The following is an 11,957-nucleotide window of genomic DNA, read 5'->3' as shown; positions in this document are numbered from 1 at the left end:
ACAGAGATGAAAAGGGTGTGTATGTGTCACACAGGTCGAGGGGAGGAATGCTCGGATGACCAACCACCCCCCCCTCTCTTACTGAGTCACCACCGTGGGGAGCCGACACCACAGGCACACAACAGAGGACTACGGAGACACAGGTAAGTTTCAAAGGAGGAACAATCTTTATTGAACAATAAAACAAGGGGCATCAATTGGATAGCCTTCACTGTCCTCTAGATATCCTTCTGTCACGGGCGGGCGTGTCGCAACTGTCACGGTGTCCCCTGGGCGGCAATTTAGGGACTCCGTTCCCCAGCGGTGCTGCAGACTTTCAGACTCAGATAGTGAGAATAACAGGTAAGGGTTATTCACAGTACACAGCTCTCCCTTCGGTTCACAGGGGGGCGAGCCAGCGAATCACTAGACGGCTTCACCAGCGAATCACTAGACGGCTTCACCAGCGATGCTGCATGCTTCTGGACTCAAACAGTAAGTAGAACAGGTAAGGATATTCACAGTACCGAGAACTCTCATCGGCACACCGTAATGGAACAATGGTTTGAAAGCTTACTTTTTCCCAGCAGTGCTGCAGACTTCCGAACTCGGGCAGTAAGTATAGCAGGTAAGGATTCTTCGCAGTGCGCGGTACTCTTCGGTCCACAGGAGGAAGACAGTGAGTTAAAGGTTTACTTCGCCCATGATGCTGCGTCCTTCTGGACTCAAACGGTAAGTAGAACAGGTGAGGATCTTCACAGTACAAAATACTCTCTTCAATGTACAGCAGGAAGACAATGGATTAAACAGGGTACTTTACCAGTGATGCTGTATACCTCTGGACTCGGACAGTAAGTAGAACAGGTAAGGATCTTCACAGTACACAGTACTCTCTTCAGCTCGCAGTAAGGAGACAGTGAATTAAAAGGTTGCTTCCCAAATGATGCAGTGTGCTTCTGGACTCAACAGTAAGTAGAGCAGGTAAGGATCTTCGCAGTACAACGTACTCTCTTCGGTACACAGCAGGAAGACAATGAATTAAAATGGTACGTTACCAGTGATGCTGTAGGCTTCTGGGCTCAAACAGTAAGTAGAACGGGTAAGAATCTTCACAGTACAATGTACTCTCTTCAGTGCACAGTAAGGAGACAATGGATTAAAAAGGGCACGTTACCAGTGATGCTGCATGCGTCTGGACTCAACAGTAAGTGGAACAGGTAAGGATCTGCACAGTACTCTCTTCAATTCACAGCAAGGAGACAGTGGGTTAAAAGATCGTTTCTCCAGTGATGCGGTAGGCTTCTGGGCTCAACCAGTAAATAGGACGGGTAAGAATCTTCACAGTACAATGTACTCTCTTCAGTGCACAGCAAGGAGACAATGGATTAAAAAGGGTACGTTACCAGTGATGCTGCATGCCTCTGAACTCAACAGTAAGTGGAACAGGTAAGGATCTGCACAGTACTCTCTTCAATTCACAGTAAGGAGACAGTGGGTTAAAAGATCGTTTCTCCAGTGATGCGGTAGGCTTCTGGGCTCAAAACAGTAAATAACAATTAAGGACCTTCACAGTACAGAGTACCCTCTTCAGTGCAGCTGTATCACACTGGACTTCAAATGGGGAGCAGATATAGTAACTTTCCACAAACGTGTAAATGGGGCTAGGGCCACTTCTCAGCAAAGGCACAGCACACTTGTGTTCACTTCAATTCCACAGCCACAAATCAATGTGTATCAATAAGGCAAAAGCACTGCAATTCACTCACACGTTAAGGCTGGTCAGAGGCCCCACTCAGTTTGTTGCACTCGCTCCACGAGGGATTTCTCTCTCAATTCCTCCTCAACACACTCTGAAACACATAGCTCTTCCGACCATCAGATCCACATTTACTGCATCCTCTTCCAGCAGTTTAATACTCATAGGATGAAATCAGTTCACTTATCTCTTCTCTCTCCTTCCACAGCACCAATCCAGACGATAGCTCAGTCCAGCAGACTTCCCACAAACGATCACTCTGATCCAGCAAACTCAAATGGGCGATCTCCACACCACAACGGTTTTCCTGAGGAAGCTTGTATCCAACACTGCTCCAAGTCAACCCTTTAGGCTCTTCAACACTTCCAACTCACTGAGCACTTCAAACCCACTGAACACCGCAAACCCACTGAACAACGCCAACCCACTGAACAACGCCAACCCACTAAACAACGACCAACACTCTCTGAATGGTCCCTTTTTATCCTGGCTTGCGTAACAGGAAGCCTGTGTGAGCGCCGCTTCTCTCTCTCTCACACCTGCAATGCATTAGCGCTAATCAGTGCGGGCATGTTTACATCACCGGAGTGGGGCGTGTTGCACACAATACCTTCCCCTGGGAAACTTAGGACTCTCAAGGGGGTTCCGCTTGCCGAGCGATTTTGTCACCCGTGACATATGGACTGATCTAACTCTGGGGGATACAGTGAATAAGCTAAAGTCCCAAAAAGTCGGCATGTTCCTTTAATGATCGAGTTCACAATTGCCAAGATGGAGGAGTGTGGTAGAGAGGGGAGGGGAGGGGAGGGGAGGGGAAGGGGAGGGGGAGGGGGAGGAGAGGGGGAAGGGGAGGGGGAGGGGAGGGGGAGGGGGAGGGGGAGAGAGAAAGGGAGGTATAGGTGGAGGGGAGAGTATGGGCTCTCCATACAGGTATCTGCTCTCTTATTTTTTTTCACCCTCCCGTTCTCTTTCATTCCCATACACTTTTTTGTTTTTCCATGGACACATGACATTTGTTAGCCTATTTGTAAATGTTAAAGGGTTAGTTCACCCAAAAATGAAAATTATGTCATTAATGGCTCACCCTCATGTCGCCCCAAGCCCGTAAGACCTCCGTTCATCTTCGGAACACAGTTTAAGATATTTCAGATTTAGTCCGAGAGCTTTCTGTCCCTCCATTGTAAATGTATGTACGGTATACTGTCCTTGTCCAGAAAGGAAATAAAGACATCATCAATGTAGTTCATGTGACATCAGTGGGTTAGTTAGAATGTTTTTAAGCATCAAAAATACATTTTGGTCCAAAAATAACTAAACCTACGACTTTATTCAGCATTGTATTGTCTTCCGGTTCTGTTGTGGATCCGCGTTCAGTGCCGCTGCTGACGTAAGACGCTGCTGACGTGTGTCTGGTGCGTCCGTGTTTTCGGGTTCAAATTAATATGGCTGGGCAAATCAATGCAAGTCTTCCTCTTTGTGGAAATCCTTAGACATGTTTGCGAAGATTGTTTTGTTTCCAACGTGCGTCTCCCTCAGACTGTAAACGAAGCTCGGACGCACCAGACACACGTCAGCAGCGTCTTACGTCACACACACACACACACACCAGACACACGTCAGCGGCGGCACTGAACGCGGATCCACAACAGAACCCGAACACACACATACACACACACACCAGACACACGTCAGCAGCGTCTTACAGTGGTTACTCAACCAGAATAATACTTTTACCGCCGCCGCTCCCGCGCCGCGGCTCATTCAGAGCGATTAAAAGCTGGTAACAGATTAATTCAAGTGAAACATTGTAGAAACGAATTCATAATCACAATACTGAAATTAAATTGAATAAATAGTGAAAACATTTCAACATAAAACATTGAAACAGAAACATATTAGGCTACACCAAATGATGGTTTAGCATAAGACGAAGTTTATTACCGTTCAGACGGTAGCTCAGTGGTTAACGCAACAACATAAACCTCACGGAGCTTCAAGCGATCCGAGATCGAATCTCACTATAGCCTAGATGGCCGACTTCGTTTATGTGTTACCGTTCTTGATGCTTAAATAGGTAATTGTTTATAGCGAGTTCATTAACTGTTTATTTATTTAAAGTCAACCGTTTTGTTTAATATTATTAATGGCACATTACAACATGAATTTGCTACATTCCAGTAGAGCCGCTGCACGACAAAGCTGATGAGGGAAGATTAGCTGATCGTCAGAAAATGAAAATAATGAAGCTCGTCTTTAATCTGCCAAATTATTGTTTTGTGAATCATTCATGAAATTGAGATGACACTGATACCCGGCCATAGCAACGGAAGAATTTTTTCAAAACAGATCCATACATTGAACAAATCAGAAAAGACTGATTTTGTAATTGGCACAAAATGACAGACTAACTAAATAGCCTATTGCTTTCAATATAAAAACAAATGAAAATGTAAAACACTAAAATTAATTAAGTTTGAAACCCCATCGCACATTTCAAGGTTTAAATAAAGTGTCGGGACAGTTTATTCATTTAAACAGGGTTGCATTGATTTCAGAGTTTATTTCCTTTGCGATCCAAAATAAGAAACACAGAATCTTATTCTTGCAACATTTTAAATCTGTATTGCCAAAGAAATTGCAGCTAAATTAAACAATTAAAACAGTACTAAACGATAATAGTCCTAAACGACATAGGCTACATTAAGAACATGCGTTTTTCTTTGCCTCTCGCACTGGATCTCTTTTTGGCAAGTTAATTTTGTCTCCCTCCCTCCAAAAAAAAAAAAAAAAAACTGTAACAAATTATTTTGCCTTTGTTACTTCAAAGACACAGCATGCCTTGTTGAATTCACCTTACAATAAAACGAGGTTGATCGCGAATTATGAGCTCTGTATCTGCTGTGGCATGAACGCGTTTCGTCGACAGTTCATGTTTAGATATTGCCAGATTGTTGACAATCATGCATAGCCAGCCTACACACTGCTCAAACATTCTAAAACTCTACAAAACCAGAAGAAACAACTGGATTGAACACTTTAATATACATTTTGTGTGAAAAAACTTTAAATACAAAAAAAATAAACTACAATAGGCCTATTTATAATTTAATAAGATATAGGGCCTTGGACACATCGAGAGATTTATCCTTAAAAGAGTTTAGCCTTTGCCTGCTCATCAGACTATCCGACATCTCCATATGAAAGAGGAACGTTAACAACTTTTGTCCTGCGCGCACGATAACTGCGACCACTGTCCCTCCAAACCCCCCACAGGCTCTGAGACTGACTTAGAGAAGTCGCAATTCACACTTAAACCGCTCTATAAAGTGTTGATAATGAAGGAATTAAATAATGTAAGCTACATGTAGTGATATTTCTGTCATGAAACTTTATTACTAAATATATCATTTCAATAATTCGTTCAATTTCAATAAGTTTTTCTTTTTCTTTTTTATTCAAATAAATCTCGAACCACAGTGCTTCGTGGTCCTGCTGTTAAACTAAATAACATTTATAGAATAATTATGAACTTACATGAAACAATATCGCAACATTTCGACAAAGAAATTATTTGATCTGTTTTTACATTTTAATTCAGGGCGATTTAGCCTACATTTAATTAGAGCGAGATTTTCCCCGTCTTGTCCTTTCCTCATTGGGAAGGGCTCACATCATAGCTAAACATGTTTAAGTAGATGCTCTAGTCTGTACCTCTCAGTTTCAGATGGAGTACATAATCAGAAAACATTTATTAAATATTTAGACATTTAAATGCTTTAGACATAGCCTATAGCCGATTTCTTATCGTGACTGAGCTGAGGCAAGTGCACGGCTTTCGGTTCATTTTTGTGACGCGCAATTCCCGGAGACAGAGACGAGACGACAACTACATTTTTGTTGTTAGCCTAATATGAATACAACTTTACAGTTTTGAACGATTTAGTAGGCAAAAATACGGAGTAGCCTATTAACTTATTTTAGCTGTTATGAGAAAAATAAATCCAAGTGAAAGCGCCGACGCGTTTGTCGAACACTAATTCAACACGTCAGAAACCCGATTTTAGAACAATTTATAGCGACACTTGGTGTGGGTGTGCCAAAACACTTAATTATAAACTTCAATATTTCATTCAAAATAATCTCAAAACGCTTTGTGACATTTTGAAAAGACGTGGTGCATAAGGCCACTGGAACCACGAACGGACTGTAACTGAAACGCTGGTTTTGATTTTATTGTTTGTCGTTTAAACGTGCCTGTTGCATATCTTTATTTGATATATTTGTTATGGTCTATTGGTGAAGTAGCCTATAGCATTGATTACTGAGGAGGGAGGCGGTGTGGGGATTAAAATAATTCAGCAGAAGCATGTTTAGACCAGAAGGAAATCCCCGTCCCCCCTGGCAAACCTTGCTTAAAACCATGTTTTAAAACTCCATGTAGGGAATCCAAAATATATATAGGGCCTATAGTAGGCTATATATATATATATATATATATATGTTTTTTTTTTTTTTTACAGAACTGCTTTTGAAATGACGACTGGTATTATTATACAGATGTAAAGTCATTCTGGTGGATACTATTTGTTCCAGTGTAAAATGGAAATGCATGGAATTTTATTTTATAAATATAAGAGTTTTAGAACTAGACAAATTTCTCTGCATTAATAATAGGATATAAAATGCATTAATAGGCTAATATAAAATTTACAAAAGTCCAAGTTTGTTCGAGATTTGAACCCGTGTCATCTTAATGATCGATCCGTAAGTTCTACCACTCGGCCATGAATTTACTCACTGCAATGCCCAAACGTTTGTTTCTCCAGTGTGTTCGGTCACATTAGCGAGAGAACGTTTTATCGTTAGCCTATTGTAGACCTTTTACAGTTTTAAAAGATGATATTTTATCTGTATGACCGAAAATTACGGAGTAGGCTAGCCTTTTAAGTTCTTTTAGCTGTTATGAGAAAAAATAAATTCAAGTGTAAGCGCCGCCGCGTTTGTCGACCTAGGCCTAATCCAACACGCCAGAATAAAACCCGATTTTAGAATAAGGCGTAGCGCCACTCTCTGTGCCAAAACACTTAATTATAAACTTCAATATTTCGTTCAAAACCATCTCAAAACGCTTTGTGACATTTTGAAAAGATGTGAATTAAGCCAAGGCCACTAGGACCAGGGTCGTAACTGAAACGCGCTGCATGTTATCTCTCAATACAGGAGCAGAAGCGCCGGTTCAGATTGTATTGTTTGTTGTTTAAACGTGCGTGTTGCATATTTAAAAAATATTTGAAATGGTCTATTGGTGAATTAGGCTTTGATTGCTGTGTGAAGGGGGGAAATCCCCCACCAGCAAATCGCACGGTTACACAACCTCTTTCTGTAGCCACTAGCCTATAAAATCCCATGAAGTTTTTTTTTCTATTTTTTTAACAGAACTTCTTTTGAAATTACGATTGGAATTATTATACAGATTGATATAAATTCAGTCAATCTGTTGGATGATAGCCTATTTGTTCATTTGTGTAAAACGGAAATTGAATTTTATAAATACCGTATTTATTCGGGATTTGAACCCGTGTCATCTAAATGATTGTAACCTAATTGCTACCACTCGACCACGACTTTACTCACTGAGAGTTACCCAGAAGTTCGGTGCGCTCTTCACTCCTCTCATTCCTCAATAGTTTAGCGACATTGCACCTAATTTATTTTCACTGACTGCGAGATAGGCCTATTTTAACTTTTGATTAATAGCCTAAAATGTTCTGCTCTTAAAGTTTGTTATATTCTGTTTAGAATGTACTTTTACTTAATTACGTTTTGCTTTCTTAAATTTAACCGAATCTGTTATAGGCTAAATTATTTTTATTATTTATTTTTTTTGTTCTAAAAGTTTGTTCTATTCTGTTTCGTTTGTTTATTTTTATTTTATTTTTTACATATTCAATCAGTCTCATTCTTGTTTTGTTTTTCAAGACCTTGTGCTGTGTTTTTTAATAAACAGCCTACAAACAGAGATATATAATAGTTCGTACAAATAAACGTCTGGCCTATAGGCTACTAGCCTACTATGTATACTATAAATTGTATGATCGTATGTTTAAATAACATTAAATTGTCTGTCTTTAATTAATAATACAATTATTACTTTAACATGCAGTTTCAACTTATTAGCCCCGCACTTACGTTTCAAAATGCGGCAATTGCGGCTCTTTTGCTAAATGCCCCTTTGCGCCACCTGGCGGTCATTTCGCGAACAACTTTGAAATGCGACTAGTTTATTTTTGCCGCGGTGGATTTGCCGCGGCATGACTCGCGGCGGTAATAGGCATTCTGGTTGAGTACCCACTGTACGTCAGCGGCGGCACTGAACGCGGATCCACAACAGAACCGGAAGACAATACAATGCTGAATAAAGTCCTAGTTTTTGTTATTTTTGGACCAAAATGTATTTTCGATGCTTCAACACATTCTAACTAACCCACTGATGTCACATGGACTACTTTGATGATGTCTTCATTTCCTTTCTGGACAAGGACAGTATACCGTACATACATTTACAATGGAGGGACAGAAAGCTCTCGGACTAAATCTAAAATATCTTAAACTGTGTTCCGAAGATGAACGGAGGTCTCACGGGCTTGGAACGACATGAGGGTGAGTCATTAATGACATCATTTTCATTTTTGGGTGAACTAACCCTTTAAGCTGCCAGTGTTCAGAAGTGCCGAGTTTTATCTTGCCAGTTTGTCAACCAAATATGAAGAGGTGCAGTACAATATTGTAATGATTGGAGATAAAGACGAAGAGACTTTTTTTCTTTTCATGCCATCACTGAGGAAACTACACACTAGAAACCTATTAGGCCATGGCTTTGTTTCTGTTGTTGCTGAAAAAAGACATGTTCAATAAAAAAATTTTTGAAACAGTGTAACGTTGCAGTTGTATGTATTTTATATGGCTCTATTGATTGAAAGATATTTTGAGTTTCAGGAATTTAAAAGTTAAGTTGGGTCAGTTAGAATATACAATTTAGTTGAATTGGTAATGGAGTAATGCTTACTTAACAAGCTGAGTTAAATAAATGGGTGGGGAATGATTGTTTAAACTAAGTATCTTCAGTTACTGTAACTTCGGTCATTAGTACATTCAACTTAAATGTTCTATTCCATTCCATTATGGACTTAAGTACATTGAACGTAATCCACTTCACTTATTCAACTAATGCTTCATTACTTAAAAATTGTAAGGCAACGAGTTACCTTGGTTTTTTAAGTAGATTCTACTTATCAGGGTTTACAGTTTACAGTAGTCAGTCGGATTTAATGGGCGGGATTATGGTAATTGAGAATGAACGTGCACGCGCATCCCATTTACGACTGATTGGAATTCATTAACACACACACACATTTCACTATCACATCTGACGTTTACGAAGTATTTGTGAATCAGGAGAAGAGTTTTCGGGAAGGTCTCTTTACGCGTAAATCACTCGCATATTTACTCGTATATTTACGAATGTTTCATGAACGAGACCCAATGTTCCTGTTTTTTTTTTTTTTTTACTGTTTTGTAGGGGTTTCTTAATTTTAGACTAGTTGACCAGCACACATTATATACAATGCAATATTAATCATGAATAAAAAATGGTTTTGAGCAGTATTGAAACTTTGGACTTTCACTGTAAATTGCAGTGCAAGTGAAATTTTCTGATTTGGGTCGAATTCAAAAAACTTTACAAGTCAAAACTTGAATTATGAAGACAAGCAAACATGCGTATGTGTATACATGCAAAGACATGTGTTTGTGTGTTTCTTGCATTCTCAAAAAATATATGCCAATAAATTATATATATATTAGAGGTGGGCATAGATTAATTTTTTTAATCTAGATTAATCTAGATTAATATTGAAATTAATCTAGATTAATCTAGATTAAAATGGCTCATTTGAATTCTCCCGAAGGCATTCAGAATATGTGTGCTACCCAAATAATGACTAAAAGTAAGTCTTTGAGAATAGTTTGCCTCGCGTAGGGATGTGCATTTCTGGCAAAAATGCCATTCGACAATCGAGGAGCAAAAGTCGAATATCGTAAAAAAAAAAAACCATTACAGAAAGGGAGGCCAATTTCATCTTTAGCGATTTGTCATCAAACAAACTGTTTATTAATTGAACAAGTAACATGTTTTCGTCCTTTTTTTTAACATAGTAGGCTAATTGGAAAAAAAAAAAAAAATACGCACGACAGTCCGTTTTTGCATCGCCAATGCTCGTTAGATCAAAAAATAATGTCATCATATGTCATAAGAATTTTATGTGAACCTGCCTTGTTACTGCAATAGCCTCATTTTTAAACAAATTAGTTTCAATCAATGTAAACTATACGTGTGATTATGCCACTGCGCAATACACACACAATGTATTACCTGAATGAAATGAAATCGAATGTATCGTCCTGTGGAATCATTCATTCACAGACAGCTTACGAAGATGTTTAACTAATAAAGATCTTCATCGCTGGCAAAAATATGATGCATTTGCAGATTTGCATTCACTAGACTAGACTGTAGATTGGCCACTTCATCCAACGCTCTTGATGCTCTTAAATCTTCCTGTTTCGACACCGAGTGTGAATTGAAAGCGCTTCAGACGATTCAGTGCGCGAGGAACTGAACAGATCAACTGATTCGCGAACCGATTTAGACAGATCATCTGACAACTTGTTTGATGAAGTCTTTGAACAGAATCGACTCAAAAGAGTGATTCATTTGTAAATGAGCATCGCTCATGCCCATACAAAGGACACAGCGCGCTTGGAATAAACTCATTTAACAACGTATTGCATTAAAATAAAGTAACGAGAGGAACGTCGCCCAACGTAACAAAGTTAAAGTACACCTTGTGTCTCTGACAGGAAAATACCCTACTGCGCGATCTGTGACAGTAGGCGCGGCGTCATACTACACATTAGAATTGCGCGAAAATATAACGATATTCGAAAAAGCTATTTATGATCCCAACCCAACTTTGATTAACGGCGATATTATATATATATATATATTATAGTAATCTTATAGCCTCCTGAGACCCCGCCCATTGTCTTGTGTCCACTGTACACACCAAAAACTCAGTGTTAAATTAACTCTCCTGGGAGTTTATATGACTCCACACTCAAGAGTTAACCCTGAAGCAGAGTTAAAGTTAATGAGATAATTAAGTGATTAATTGAGTGATGATTGACCAACATTGAAGACGCCTGATGTTAACAGGTATAATCACTGAAGGTGAAAAATCTCAATTTTAAGTCACCATTATGGTGATCAGTGTTTGCTTCAGTTGGGCAGTTAACCCTTACATTTTTTACTTTAGTTTTTGTTTGGCTGTTGTAACAGCGTTATAACTGCCAGATGAACAAAGAGATCATACTGCGATGATCTGTTTGTTTTGGTTATGTTTTAAGAAAATCATCAGTTGACCTGAATCACTGAACTAATTTAGAGCCTAATCTCTGACTTAAATGTATATTGTTGATTACAGCACAGTGATTCAACAACGTAAGATCCAGAATTTGTGATACAATTCAAATGCTTTCTTAAAAGTTGTTCTGATAAAAAAATATATATTTCTTTTAGACAGACATCAAGAATCAGTGTATGAATATCAACAATGGTGACAAACAGAATATTCCATTAGGAAAAGGAAATGACTAAGACAATTCAGATCATAATTTATTCATACTGCAATGCATTATGGGAACTCAGTTACAACAGCCAAACTAAATCTAATGTTAATAGTTTCCAAACAATGATCACCATAATGGTGATTTCAAAATGAGATTTTCTTCTCCAGTGATTCTGCTTGTTAACATCAGGGCCCTGTTTTTCAAAAGCACAGGCCTGATAGCGCTCCGGCGCCACGCCGGATTTCCGGCGTACAGACGTGTCTGCGAGAAAAAAAAATCAGGTTCGCGTAATCAGACCCAGACCTGCCAACCTGTACGCATTTTGCGTAGCGGATACGATTTTTGACCTCAAAGTATGCTGGTACGATTTGTCTCTCTAAACTACGCAAACATCTGGTGACGCTTCTGTGCACGGGCAGTCCTCAAATCAAGCAAAAGAAGCGGAGTTCGACCAATCATAGCGCTGGGTTCATTCCCCAAATAGCAAGCGGGGATGATTGACAGATGTGTAAGGCCTATCATTAAAAAGAGACTG

At 39.3% G+C, this 11,957-nt stretch overlaps 1 long non-coding RNA gene across 2 annotated transcripts; it reads right to left on the bottom strand.

Moving 5' to 3' along the window:
* Positions 1–420: 420 nt before the first annotated feature.
* Positions 421–1,551, bottom strand: LOC130084473 (uncharacterized). Of its 2 annotated transcripts, none has more exons than XR_008806934.1 (3): positions 1,383–1,551; positions 557–935; positions 421–466 (listed from the first exon to the last, which is right to left on the bottom strand). It is a non-coding gene; the product is annotated as an uncharacterized LOC130084473 (long non-coding RNA). The 2 variants fall into 2 exon arrangements; XR_008806935.1 differs by having other exon boundaries at positions 428–461; positions 1,383–1,550.
* Between the last annotated feature and the right edge of the window lie 10,406 nt (positions 1,552–11,957).

This window comes from Rhinichthys klamathensis, unplaced genomic scaffold, assembly GCF_029890125.1.
Source record: "Rhinichthys klamathensis goyatoka isolate OS25496 unplaced genomic scaffold, OSU_Roscu_1.1 h1tg000065l_1, whole genome shotgun sequence".
Lineage (NCBI taxonomy): Eukaryota > Metazoa > Chordata > Actinopteri > Cypriniformes > Leuciscidae > Rhinichthys > Rhinichthys klamathensis.
This window is presented reverse-complemented; position numbering and strand designations above follow the sequence as displayed.